This window comes from Thalia democratica, chromosome 1 (assembly GCF_965202585.1).
Source record: "Thalia democratica chromosome 1, ktThaDemo2.hap1.1, whole genome shotgun sequence".
NCBI classification, from domain to species: domain Eukaryota; kingdom Metazoa; phylum Chordata; class Thaliacea; order Salpida; family Salpidae; genus Thalia; species Thalia democratica.
This window is the reverse complement of record NC_139165.1, coordinates 109,399,423-109,414,750: the sequence shown is the minus strand read 5'-3', so window position 1 is coordinate 109,414,750 and position 15,328 is coordinate 109,399,423.

The window sequence follows — 15,328 nt, the reverse complement described above, 5'->3', positions numbered from 1 at the left end:
AAACACGATTTACGATTATTTTAGTAAAAAAATTCAAAAACTTGTGTAAGTATTTCGTCGAGAAGCAAATAAAATATAGTTGTTACGTCAGTAAGTATTTTGTAGGCTGTTTGTATTTGCATTAAAGCCTTTGTGTTTGTACAGCTAACAATAAGAATTTTTTAAGATCATAATACAAATAAAATTTGTTAGTTAATGGCAAGTTTAGAAAAAAAGTGTTTTTAAAAGTCTATTATCTTTAGTAAACTTACTTATTTTACATTATTATTTATAATAGTTGTAAAGCAAAACTAAACATTGTTTTATTACAGTACACAACTATAAACTTCTTTATATGATTTTAAAACGGTTTAATATTTTAATCTATAAATATTTATACCAAAGTAAACAAGAGAAAAAGTCAAACAAAAAAAACTAACTAAATTAAAATAAAATATTCTTTTCAGTTTTACCTGACAATAGCTTTAATTATTAATAGTCTGACAAATAATAACATAAAATATATAATTCAAATATTTTTGAATTGATTTTAATATTATGCAATAAAACTCTTTAACAGTAATGGATAAAAATATATATGTATTAGCTTTAGTTTAAAAAACTGATAACAAAAATGTTTGCTGCATAAATGCAGCTATAAAATTTACCATACCTTTCCTTGGTATATTAGAAACTTTTCTTCAAACTAATATCTCACTGGTTGATGTATAAAATACGCTAGATTATTGTCAAATGTTTGAAGTGTTACGTCAAAATAGGCTGTACAGTACAGTGAAAATATGTTAGTTTTTTGTGGAAAGGTGTTTTATGTTTTATTGTCATTATAGTTATTTTTGTTTAATAAGTTTTTATAAACAATTTTCTGTTACAGCTAATTTTGTTTTTATGAAACTTTGTTACGTTTATGTTTTTTAATTCGTTCAAGTAAAACTACGGTTTATTCTTCTTTATGTTAATGAATATTTTTGACAACTACAACTTTTAATTATATACATTTTTTTAAAAGAAGAAATAAAATTTTGTTTAAAATAAAATTTTACAGTTTCTAAATACTTTTTTCAGAAATGTGATTAAGCACAAACATTGAATTATATTTAGTTTGAGCAGAGTTATTCAAAATCAGTATGTCTTGAATGATATATCGTTTTAAGACGAAAATTTATTTACTACAGAAAACAAAACATTTTTTATCACTTACAAAAGTATCTACAAAGTAAGCCTTATTTTTATTGATTTTAGGTTAGTCATAAATTAAATCATAGTACAGTAAGCAACTATTTTTTTAAAAAAAGCATTTAGAAGTTATCGTTTGTAGTGCTTCAATCAGAATTTTAGTAACACTTTATTTTCTGATCTTTTTTGTATTATATATAGATATATATATATATATATATATGTATTATATAGAAAAAAAATTAAATGAAATGATTTGTCTTTGAACAACAAAGTGTATTTTAGTTTTGAGAAACGTTTTCTCTGAAGATATTGAATTCACCTTACAAATACTAAAAACTACACACTGTATGGACCGCATTTTGGACATACACAAAGTTTGTGGCTTCTAGATGTAGATACTTATAAAAATTTATTGTACAGCTATGTATAAACAATTTAAAAGGTCAGTTTGTTAGTAAGCTATGCTGAAATCACTTGATAAAAATTAATAGGTTTTATCTCAGACTAACTATTCAACATTAACGATAAACGATAAAAAAAAAACATTCTATGACGCATAACTTTAAACCACACAAACGTGAGGCTTAAAAGTTATGTATAGTAATTAAAAGGTTTACAAATCATGCAATCTGTTTTTTAGCTTCTAATTATAAAAGTTAATTCTTTCGCGTATAAACGTTATACCTACATAACTTTTTGTTATTGAAGCTAGATTGTGAAGCATTTATTTTTAGCATTGCAATAAAATCATCTGCAAATGTTTAACATTAAAAACAAAAAAGAAGAGCGTTTAAATTTTTGATTTTGATAAAATATATCATAAAACTAAGGAAAGCAAGCTACTTCAAATCGTTTATTTCAAATCAATAAACTTACAAAATAAATCAAATTAAAAGGTCAACAACCGTTTTGATAAAAACATAAAACTCAACTTTATTTAACAAATTGTTACTAACTTAACAATATTTCATTTATAAAGATCTTGAAAGTCAAAAATAAAAATTAATAACGTGAAGCACACAAATTTTTAAAATAAGAATCATTTTATTTATTAAGAGCTTTAGTTTTTTATATAGATTAGCACTTTAATTCATTTTATCGTTTTTGAATAAAAATATAAAAACATTGAATGATATTGTAGAAAACACAATTAATTTGAAGATTTTATTTACTTGTTTATACAGAAATTATAACTTGACTCAAGTTCTTGTTTTTTAAAAATAAGTATTTAAATTAAATTAAATTAATTTTCTAACAATAGGAAAAAAATACTATACCTTTTTTCTGATATATTTATTGGTTCATCAAAATTTGTTTTAAGATTGTTTCAAATCAAAAAAAAAAAAACTTTTTCTCTTTAGTACAAATCTTAAACTATTATAGTTTTTTTTTAATAGAACCTACTGCTAAAAGCTTGCAATAACATTGAGGGTTCAAGTATGTATATATATAAATACAAAAAGAAATTTTGCACTGAGTGATTACCTAACTTACAATTTTCATTAAAAAAACTGTAAAATATTTTTAAAAACAAATTGTGTAGTTAAGATAAGTTGAAACTGTTTTAAATTTTATACATTCTGAAAAAAAGTTACTTTTTTTAATGCATTACGCATAAAAAAACTGAAAGTTATTCTGTTTTAAACTTTATTATTAACGCAATATTAGAAATAATCTTACATATTTCAGTTTATATTTAATTTAGGTAGATTATGGACTGAAACGATATTTATGATAATATTCAGGTCCTACTAGTAGGAGTAAATATAATAATAACATTTTACGAGGTGCCAAGCTTATAAACTTAGATTGAATGTGTTTGTAAGAGTTTGATTACGATTTTGAATAAAAAGTATGAAGATATAAGTATTTTTAGTATATTCGTAATTATAAATCCGATTCATTTAAAAATATGTATGTCTCAAAAGGTTTAAAGTTGGTGAATTTTAACTAAACTAACTATATTAAAAGATCACATTTTAATGCAACTCTACTTTATAGTTAAAAAAAACATTTACCAAAAATCATTTTACGATAACTTAACTTAATAATTTCATAAAACATTGTTATCTTTCACAAATGATGTCATTTTTGCTTGGTGACCCTGTTGCACGAGCGTCACTTTTGCACTGCGTCATTTTTGCACGGAAGGTCACTTTTACTTTTTGCCCGTTCCCTTCAAAAATGGATAGTAACTTAGGTTTTAAAAAATTCTTAGATAATTAGATTGTTTGTTATATAAAGTAAAAATAAAATAACATATTAATTGTATTAGTTAAGCAACTATTATTTAGATAATTTTATTAATATATCATTAGTTCTAAAACTTATAATATATTGTACTTACCATCTATATCTAATAATTGAAAACCGATTGATATTTTTAAATAATCTTAATTTATTAATTTTAAAACAACAGTTATATTTTATGAGGAGTTTTATAAACTAAACTTTTTAAAAAATTTATTCTTTCAAGAATTTATTTTGCAAACTAAGTTTCGGTCTAAGACCTTGTCAGTGCTTTAATAAAAAGATATGCGACAGTCATTAAAAATATCATAAAAATAATAAACAAAAATAAAAATAATTTTTTACTCAAAACTTTTACTTAACAAACTAAATTCTAATATTAAGATTGAGTTTAAAGTAAAGTTTAAGTTTTAATATAACAACAACAGTAATAATAAAAGCCTGATGTAGCTTTCTTTTTTCTTCTAGTTAATTTTCAAAATAAACATTGCTTAAGCAAAAATAAGTTAATAAAGTGAGCTTAAAGTTGAGTTGCATTTTAATGTAGCTAAATTTAATCATGACGTAACTATTGAAAATTTGAAATCTTGCTTGAATGCTTTATATTAAAACTTATAGTTAAAACAACTTTTTACTTAAAAACAAAATAAAATAAATTATATTAATAAGATTGAATTTGTGGCTAAGTTAAAATTTTATTTAAGTTCGAAAAAAAAAAGAACACTTAAATAATAATAATAACCTGTTTGTAGCTTTTAACTTTCTTCTAGTTGATTTTCAAAGTAAATATGTATAAAAAAAGGAGTTAATAGTAAAAAGTGAGCTTAAGTTAAGATGCATTTTAATCAAGCTAAATTTTATTGTGACTTTACTTTTGAATATTTAAGTTATTTTGAGCTTGTAATAGTTACAAAAATTTGAAATTTTGCTTGAATGATATTTATTACAAATAAAAACATTTTTTTTAGTTTTAAGAACATAAAAGCTACAGAAAATTTTATTAAAAGCATGCACAATACCTGTATTACGTGCAATTTAAATTTTGAAGTGGAGTTTTCGGAAGTACGGGCATGATTAAAAGAGCTCGTAAGCTTCCAGATCTATTAAAGCTTTCTTGCAAACAACAACGTGACTGAAATGAGTGTATGAATATTTCCGACCATTTCCAGTGTTCATTGCACAATTTATTGATACTTTTTGAACGTTTTGTGAAGTCGATTTTGCTGATAGTATAGCGGCTCCTTATCAAATATGAAAGATCACTTTAAAACTATGTTTTCTGGTATGTTTGAAGATTGTCAGTCCAATAGTGACGCCATAAAGAGGTGAGTTTGCTGCAGACTTGTCTAAAATGCGTCTGTTTAAAGTGATCTCGGATGAGGAAGTAAAAATTAACTTTAAAAAAGTCGATCTGTTGGTTAGTATCGAGTATTTGTAAAATGTGTGTAATAGTATCTCTCAGTGTTTACTGCTATAAGTAATACGCCTTTTACTCAGATTGAAGTTAAAATCATGATAGAGATGATTATCGGCAAATTGAATGAAGTTTAAAGGTTTTTAAATAAATAGCGTGTGGTTTCGTTATTCAAAGCTGAAAAATTCAAAATCGGTCAAGTAGCTGAAATTTTAAATGCTTGTATTTAGCAAATGAGTGAAGATAAGTAAATATGAATTCTTTATTTTTTTTGTTACAGTTTGTTTGTTTGTCTAAAGTGGTGTTTGTACTAATACCTTATTTAAATGAATACTAAGTTTATTGTAATTTTTCAATGTTTTATGTCTTTTTGAGTTATTTTTCGTTAATTTTTAGTCCTAAATAATGTGCTTAAGTTTACAAGTTATCTCTAAAATAATTTTTTTTAGGTAATTGCATCATCTTATCTCTTTTAAAGATGAAACCTAAGAAAAGAGTAATAATTATTTACCTAGTTTTTATTATTTTAATGTTTTACAGACTTTATTATTCCTGTAATTAGTTTGTGAAAAACTTTAAAAATAAATATACTTAATAACTGACATGCACAGTAGAACTAAAAATTTGTGGTAACTTAGGGTGTAACAAAACTGCTATTTTTATATAATGAGTAAGTATATATAAAAGATAAATTCTTTACAGAAATGTAGTCTCTATTAATTTTTTTTTCATTAATTTAAAAGCTGTTTATAAAATATTTTAGCACTTGCTTTAAATGCAGCTTATATTTAAAAATAGATAGACATTTGAAGTTAGATAACATGTTGCATATAGCTTATGAATAATTAAATAAATATTTTATTTTTAATTTTTTCTACGTGCAATAAATTAAAGTGCTTTTCGTACTTTTACTAGTATAACTATAATTAGTAGTAATTATAACTTGGTAATCAAGTTTTTTAACATCTTTCTGAGTAGGCGATTAAGTTTTAAAACTTTCCAAAGTGTTAATTGAAATTAAGACGATAGCAGTTTAAGTAACAAGTTTAAAAAAGTTATAATTCAATAATTGTTAAAGTTTACCGAATAAAAAAAATCTATCGGTTTAAATCAAAAATAAGTTATAAGTAAACTCTAAGAAATGACAAATAGATTTATATAATTTATATTTAAAACAAGTAAATTTTAAAGATTTAACGTTTAGTAAGATGATATACATAACTAACAAAAAAAATCAAGCGTCAAAATATTTTCAAGTGTTCAAACAACATGCCTTGTTATGCTGATCGTGACGTAACATATAAAAAGCAACTATTTTTTTTTTGAAACGCATAAATTTATACCGACCACCAAGTACAAATTTAATCTTTAAGTTTCAGGTTTGTCCTATTCGGACTATTTCAAAGCTGTTTCTACCACAGCTAAATATCAATAATTTAAATTTCATCTATTTTAATATATTTTTATGATGAATTTAAGTTAAAGATTTAAATATTTCAAAAAAAAATGTTGTTTTGGATAAATTGATATTTTAACTTATAATTAAATCTAATTCATGGTATAACTATTATAAATGTAAAATTAATGTTAGCGATTATTTAAAAATATAATTCTACATTAAAACAAATTTAGGGTTAGTTGCTGAGAATGCAAAAAAAATATTTTGCATTTAATAACAAATTTATCTTTTTTTTTTTTTTAATATTTATTTATATGTTAAGCTTAATTTTACGACGTTATATGTATTGCAAGAAAAAATTGTAACATGTTGAATGTAAGAATTTTTGAATTTTTAAATACCACAGCTTGATTTAGTTTTTGTTTATTAAACAAATTCCTAGTCGGAAAGGAGCTTCGAACAGTTTTTACGTTTTAGGACATATTTTTGTATTTATTTTTAATAAAAATTGTTTTTTGTTCATGTGTTTTTTTTTTAATATTTTTGTATTAAATTTATGCCTAGACTATTTATATTGAAACTATAAGTTCTGACTACTTGTTATGCTACAACTCGTACATAAAAAATTTTACGTAATGATTTTTTTTTTTACTTTAAACCTTAAAATTTTTATAAACATTTTCATGTTAATAAGTTTTAAATATTGAACTATGTATCTATTTTAAAACAAACTAATTTATAAACTAATAACCGAGGTACTCTAATAAAACGAATACATAACAAATTTTTAGGTAGAAAAAAAAAGTGAAAAATTCATATAAAACATTTTTTATTAATGTAATTACTTTAGACTACTGTTTACACAGATAAAATATAAATTTGGGTTTTATACTTTAAAGTCTTAAAATTATTGAAAATAGAATATAACTTTAGCTTTTTGTTGAATAATTTAATTGAATAGCTAGCAAAATTGCACGAAGGGACTAAACTGCACGAAGTTACGAAATTGTACAAGGATAATATTGCACGAAGACCCTTTTTCACGAGGGGACAAAATTGCACGAAGGTAAACATGCAAATAGACACATTTTTACGAAAACACTTTTGCACGATCAGAAAATTGTGTTTATAATTTTAGTTTCAAGCAGTTAATTCTTATTTTAATTTATACATTTTTTAGATATATTAACTGCTAGATTTAAATTTTTTATAAATCTTTTTACCATGTTCAAAGGATTTTTCTAAAAATTTATTTATTTATTTTTAGTGTTTGCAATCGTTCTTTAATACAACATATTCATTCATTTTCATGTCTAACACTATATAGAGTAGCCTTAATTATTATTGAATATTAGCATTTAGTATAAGTTAAGTTTACTGTTTAAGTTGCTTACATCCATAGGTTGTAAAAAGATAATTTAGTCCCAGAAATGCTTGTCTCAAAAAATATTTCAACATTTTTAAGAAAATGTTCACAGAAGTAATTAGTATATATTAATCTGAATTTTCAGCATTTAGATCAGGGGTCGGCAAACTGCGGCCCGCGGGCCAAATGCGGCCCGCGAAGGATAAGTCTGCGGCCCGCGAGCACGTTATTTTTTTAAATGGAATGCGGCCCGCGAAAGAAAATTTTGTGGCCCGCGAGCATGCAAATGTGGCCCGCCGAGCAATAATATATTTCAAGTTAAATTTTTTTCGGTAATTCGATTTAATTTGATTAGATTGGTTTCAAGTCTCTGAATACCATTTCAAAATAATTAGAAGAAATTACTGCTTTAGTATAAAAATGTGAAAAGACAGATTAGCGTTCTAACAGGTCATTTTCTCGGTTCCATTATAACTTCTTTTTTAAAACAGAAAGTAATTATCTGAAAAAAGAGTGTAAAGATTGCTTAGATTTAATAAGTTAGTTATAAAATAACTATTTATTAAATAAACTAAATGTTTTCCATTTTGTACAAAAGTTAATGCACAGTAATTAAATAAATTGTCATTTCTTTATAGCTTAGATATTCTTTTTCAATATTTTATATACCTAAGTTTCTTTCATAGATTTTTTATTTTTAAATGTTAAAATATATTGTAAGCATATTTAAAATAACATAGTAATAAGAAATAAGGTTTATTTGATTTTTTTTGTCACATTAAATTTTATAGAAGTTTTCTTTGCACTTGAAACAAATTTCTATGCACAACAACTTAAAAAGATGCAAATATTTTAAGCCACTTTTTATTCTATACTTTATTTAGTTTGAGTTTAGTTTATGCATAATTTTCTAACATTGTTCTTTCTACATGTAATATCTAAATTTGTACAGACACATTTAAAACAATATATATGACAATAAATAACATAGTTTTTGTTAGGTATACATTTTCAATTTTCAAACATTTTTTTTCTCGAACTAAGTTAATTTTTATGCCTTGCATATCAATACACACAATTCCTGTTTTTTGGGCTACCTATCTAATATAAACTAGATTTAGATATGGTAATTTTGTTAAGTTTGTACATTAACAATCAAATTAGTTCAAATTCAAGCAAATAAAAAACTAAAAAATGCCACACACTTAGACTATCACTATTTGAAGACTTCAAATCTCAGGCCAACTATCCATTTTTTAAGTTTTAGGCTAGAATTGATTTTGTATACAAAAATATCATGAATGATTTTGTTGACTCAGGCTGGATTTTTTGCTTGAAAGAGTGGCAAATTAAACTTATGATGTATGTTTTGCTCAATCCACAGTTTTAGTTTGAGTTATAATATATGTTATATTTTAAGTTTTGAAGCTGATGTAATTCAAAAAAATGTTTATATAATTTTGTATATTTAAGTGTTAACAATCAGTGTTGCCAAAAAACTTGAATCCTGGAAAAGCTTTGATTTTGAACAATTATGCTTAAAAATTCTGGAAAAAGACTTGAATTTGAGAATTTTTGAAAAGACCTGGTATTACAAACAATTTTTACATGTAATTTAATGAAACTTCGGTTTCACACAAAGCATTTACCAAATAAATATTTTTTTATTAAAATAAAAATTCTTAGATTAGCAATAGTTTTTCTATCAGTGCTCTCATGTTAAAAGATTGATTGAAGTACTAATTTAATTTATGCGACTTTATAACCTTAATGCATTTTTTAAACACGACTTATTGTTGTATAAACAAAAGTTTTTCATTACCACCATCATAAACTCTTAAAATTTTTTTTTTACTTATTAACGGTATCTCATTTTAAGTAATAAATTTTGCTACTTTATAACTTTACTTAACTATTTTTTCTGATCATTATGTAGTTACTAAAGATAATCATGTGCTTTGTTGGAATTGACTTTAGTGAATTGTTTTATTTTTTTTCGTTACTCGCAATAACTCCTAACTAACGTTTTTTTAATGTTGTAGCTCGTCTTATATTGTACAATTACTATTTTTAAATGCAGTATTCCTATTGCAAATAAAGATTTGCTATAATGCTTAATAAAAAGTAAGTTTTTCTACTTCGCTAATGACTCTATAAAGTTTTATATTTTACTTAAATTAGTTTAAGAAACTTAATTGTCCATTCCAGCTGACTTATAATTTTTTTTGGCATGTAGTTTATTTACTGTTAAAAACCTTCGTTACATTTTTATGTTGTGAACTTTATTTTAGCTGGGTTGCTACACAAACAGGCTATTTAAAAAGCTTGAAAACTTAGGTGTGTGTGAAACTTTTATTTTAACACTTTAAAGAAATCTTCCAATTCTCAGAATAGGTTTTATCACTGTAGTGTAGTTTACTAATCGTAATTTTTTCTTGTTTTCTTACACTTTGAGTACTTTTTGATAATAATGATATTTAAACTAGGTATTTAAGCTTGATTAACATATATTTATTAGCTCTTAATAAACTTAGGCTAGTTTGATACAATTTAGACTTTTTTGATTTTTAAGTGGCAACCATGTAAAAGACTAATTACTAATAAGATATTTTATTAAAGTACTCGAAAAATAATAATGTTAAAGAATTTGTTTTAGCTTTCTGGTATACAAACAGGTATTAGTTTTGTTAAGTTAACTAATTACTATTTTTTTAATGAGTGTAAATTATTTAACACGCGAAAACTTTTTTGAAATAAATATTCTTATAAATATGAAAAAAGGGTTGATAATATAACAAATGTATAAAAGTAACCTATAAATTGTCTTTCAAGTAAGATTTTTTATAGAGAGTTAGCCTGTAAGTATAATTATAAAAGTATTAAGTTTAACTTTTTAAGTGCTTATGAAAGTACATAGTTTATTAATATTGAAGTATATTAGTCAATGTAAATTTTATTCAAATAAATATTAATTTAAATAGGCGTTGTATGTATAGCTAAAAGTCATTCAAAATAATAAGGTGAATAAAAGTAAAACTTTTCTCTAGTGTGACTAAAACTAAAACCAAAAGATTATTCAAATGTCACTAAAACTAAAACTGCGGCCCGCGAAGACTTTGGAAACTTGAAATTTGGCCCGCGACCACCAACTGCCTGCCGACCCCTGATTTAGATTAAGAAGTAAAATTAAAGAAAAATACTTAGTAATAGCTTTTATAAGCTTTGTTAGAAAAACAAAACATTATTTAAAGTTTTTATTAACGAAAAACTACTGTTAAAAAAATTATTTGCCTGACAGTTTAGTTTTAACTTAAATGCATTTTAAATCTTTTATTTGGATGTAAAACTATCTAAAACTACATTTTGTTTTAAAAAATCAAACAGAAAACAAGAGGTGCGTAATACAAATAGAAATAAACATTTTTATCATATTGTGTATAGTCAAGCATGAAACCAATATATTTTAGTGACGTGTAGTGTATAAAGCAGTAAAACTTACTTACTAACTTTATTTATAATCAGACTGAATTGTAACTTTGTTATATACCTCTTGTAGTTCCCAATATTTTTAAGTTGTTTCAAACACAACTGACCATTTATTATTTATTAGATCTAGTATTTTTATAAACATAGCTTTTTATACATAAAAAATGCTATACATAAAACTAGCTTTTATAAAATTAAAGTTCAAAGTTCAATAGTCATGAATTCAAAAGTACGTTTTGATAAACTTAACGATCTAATTTACAAAAAATTAAAAGATTACAAGGTAAAAAAATGTTTCATTAAGATGATTGTTCAAAACTGCTGTAGATACGTAATTAAACTTTAAGTAATGGTAAGTAAGTTTACATTGCTTCTTCTAAATCAAAACAAAATTTTATAATTCCAAATTCTCTGTTTTCAAAGTTTGTAACTCCTGTTAGAGTAGAAGAGAAACATTATACTACCTTACGGCTTACTTTATAATTAACTTTATAGAAATTTAATAAAAAACTCATTGTTATATATGTTACTTGAATTTCTATAATTTCTAACAGATTAATAAGTTTAATTAATTATAAACTAAATCAATATTTTTTTATAAGTAAAACTACTTTGTTATTGGTTTATAATAATTAAGTTATATAAATATAGCATACAAACGACTTTTTTTTCTGTTTCTTACGTTTAAAATTAATATTGTCTTTCATAACGATAGTTTTTTAATAAGGTTTGTAACCTTGTTTGTGTTTTACATAAAGGTAACTAAACTTTATTTTCAAATTAAATTAAAGATTATAATTATTAGATTCCTCTAGAATTAAAAAAGTATATTCACTGAATATATGAGTGAAACATATTTTTGATAACTTCCTTTTTAAGAAGCTACAAACTGATAGTTTTGTTTTAAAACCATGGTTTTTATTTTTTTATCGGAATAATATAAAAAACGATTTTAATTCTTTGTGTTAAGTACATCAAATTGTAAATTTTATTAATGCAACTTAAAATTACATGTAACAATAAACGATTACTTCAACCTGAACTAATATTAATAACTAAAATACGCATAATTTAATCTTGTCTTTAGTTCTAAGTTTGTAGCTGCTACACGTAGCAGTATATAAGCATGAGTTTAGACTTGTAATTGACCTGAACGAAACCTTAATTTACCTTGTTTAATAACTTAAAAACTAATATTTGTATTTTATAATTTACATAATAAAACTACAAAATCAATTTGTCATCTTTTTCTTTTGTTCAGTTTTCTATTTGTACACGATAAAGTTTGAAATAAAAGTATCATTTATTTTCTTTTAAATTTTCTTCATTTTACATTAACTTTACTTGATCATCTTACTAAATATAAACATGCAATCTAGCTTTCTTTCACTAAGTTCAATGTTTTTTTTTTCAGAATAACTTTTGTTTTCTTTTGGGTATCATAGTTTGTTTATGATTTTTTAATTGTAAACTTGACCTCGGCAACTGATTTTAAGTTGCCGAGGTCAAGCTGTGCTAAATAAAAAATACAATAATAACAATGAAATTCACTATTTTTAAAAGTTTGTTTTTATTTTAGTTTTTTTATCAAAGAATAGTTTTCTAAATTACAACACTACTCTTTTAGTTTTTTCAAGGTTTTTAAAGGTTTATTATGAAGATACTAAAGTTACAGTTTTATTATATATAAATAGGTATAAAAACTGGTTCCTAGAGTTCAAATAAACACTGTTATAAAATAAAAGTCAATAATATCAATAAGATAAACAACATTATCTTTATAAAATAAAATTAAGAGAAAAGTGTTTTTATTTTAAAGTTTTCAAAAGAGTATTCTTATCACATAAAATAGTACATATTGTATACTACTCATAGCAACTAAAGTTTTAAATGAAAGGTAAAAATAAATATTTTTATTTCAAAAAAAGTTGAAAAATGTTAACTCGTTTTCATAGTAGCTTACTTTGAATCGTTAGCATGTAGTTTTAATAGAAGTATAATTATAAATATATAAATCAACTTTTACCAATAAAAAAATATATTGAATAAAATACAAACAAGCTAATATATATAATTGTAAATTAAAAAGATTTAATGTACTCTAGCAATATTATGTTTACTATTAGTACTTTTTTATTTAGTCTTTACATTTTTTCTATGTATTAAATGTATATTTTTTTTTTCTACGTTTGATGTTTATATACTTGTTTTATTTCTTGAAGCATCAAATTCATAATTTTTCATATAAACACCTAAGTTTTTGATTTTTGTATATTTTTTATCAAATTTTGAGGTTTAAGTTCGATGGGTTTGAACTAAAATTAAAGTATATAAACAGTATATAAATAAAATATAATAGTTTATAAATGAAAAAAAAACATTTTGTTAATAAGAATGTAACAACTTAATTTACAACGAATATAATATAAGAGTCATTATAAACTAAATTAAACAATGTGTTCTAGGGGTTATTCCTTTACAACTGATTTTTGATTTCTTAATGATCACAAGTAGAAAAAAAAACTTTTTTGTTTGTACCAACTTAAATCCTCTAGATTATTTCTTAATTAGCTTGAAAGTTAAAAAAAAATTAATAAAATTATACTATTTCATTTTAAACTAACGTTAAAACTCTATTATAAAGTGTTAAAGCTAATTCATTTTAACAATGTTTAAAGTATTTTCAAGAAATGCCACAATTTGTAATTTCATTGTTTTCATTCAAATAAATTGTGTTTAATAAAGTTGAAAAGCATCCACTATTATAATTTGTAGCTTCTATAATATAAGGAAAAAATAATCATATACTATTTTGTGACAGTACCAGGATAGAACTAAATTTATGTTTCTAAATTTCTAAATTAATAATATATGTCAGTTTATTTAACAAGTACGACAATTAAGTTAAAATAAGTCAAAATAAAGTTTGTTAAGATGCATTTTTTTAAATTTTAAGTTTTATAACATACTAAGATCTTTAATGGTCACCGTAATTTTTGCAAGAAAATACTTTTTTATGACATTATATTTAAATTTTTGGTTACTTCTGAATTAATACACTTTTGCACAGCGTCATTTTGCACATATTTACTTAACTGTGTAGTAAAACTGTGTATATGACGCTAACCTTAACCTTGACGCTACTACTAACTTTGTCTTAAACTTGACTCTTACTCTAACCCAAGGCTTAAGCCTGACCTTAACTGATTGGTAGTATTTATTTAGCAAAAGTAGCAAACATGCAAAAGAAGTACTTATTGCATAGTTGAGCTGTTTTCATTCTTGATTTGGCATAAAGAAATTTATTAAGTCACAAAAAAATACTGTTTTAATAAAATATAAGTCACACAAATAAAAATTATCTTTGCAAATTTGTGAATATTTCAATTAAATTATTGACTTAATGCATGACAAACTATTTTAAACTATTGCAGAAAAAACAACAATTTCCTAGTCATAAAATTAAAAAAAATTAAGTTTTGTTCCGATCAGTGTTTCCCAAAACTTTTTTTTGAAACGGCCTCTTAAAAAAATTTAAAAGGTTATACCAGTATTACTTAAAATCTACGAAATAAAACATAAAAGATCTTTGTTTTTCTTGCTTTACAATAACAACATTAGAACAGAATATTTAATGTAAATTTTAATTTATGACCTCTTGGCCCCGTTCTTCTACCTTTGCTAACAATAGACAACAATAAATTTATCCTGTTCAAACAAATTAAGTGAGTTATTTACAAAATAAAACTACAAGGTTCTCTCAAAAGGAGTACCCTTGGAAGACATCATAATAAGTCAGAGAGAGATATGCGACTGAATTGCGACTAAAGGGTACATATGATGAGCAAATGATACAATTTACAAAAAAAAAGAGTTTAAGAATCTGAGTTGCCGTAGTTTGAATTGTCGTAGTTTAAATTGTCAAAATTTAAACTGTCATGTAACCACTTAATAGAATTAACTAAACTTACTGTGATATTCTGATTAAATTAAAATTTGTACATAAATGAACTTTAGCTTTTTTTAAATCGTATTAGTCATGTTGAAAATCTTACATGTAATTAAACATTTGATAAAATTATCGATTATAATAAAACCGATCATTAATAATAATTAGACTTCTAGATTTTTAACCTTCAGGATATACATAAAATGTATTTATTTATGAAAAAACACAAAAAAATTATTATATTATTAAATTTTGTCGGTAAAAAAACTACAAAGTCGAGCTACGTAA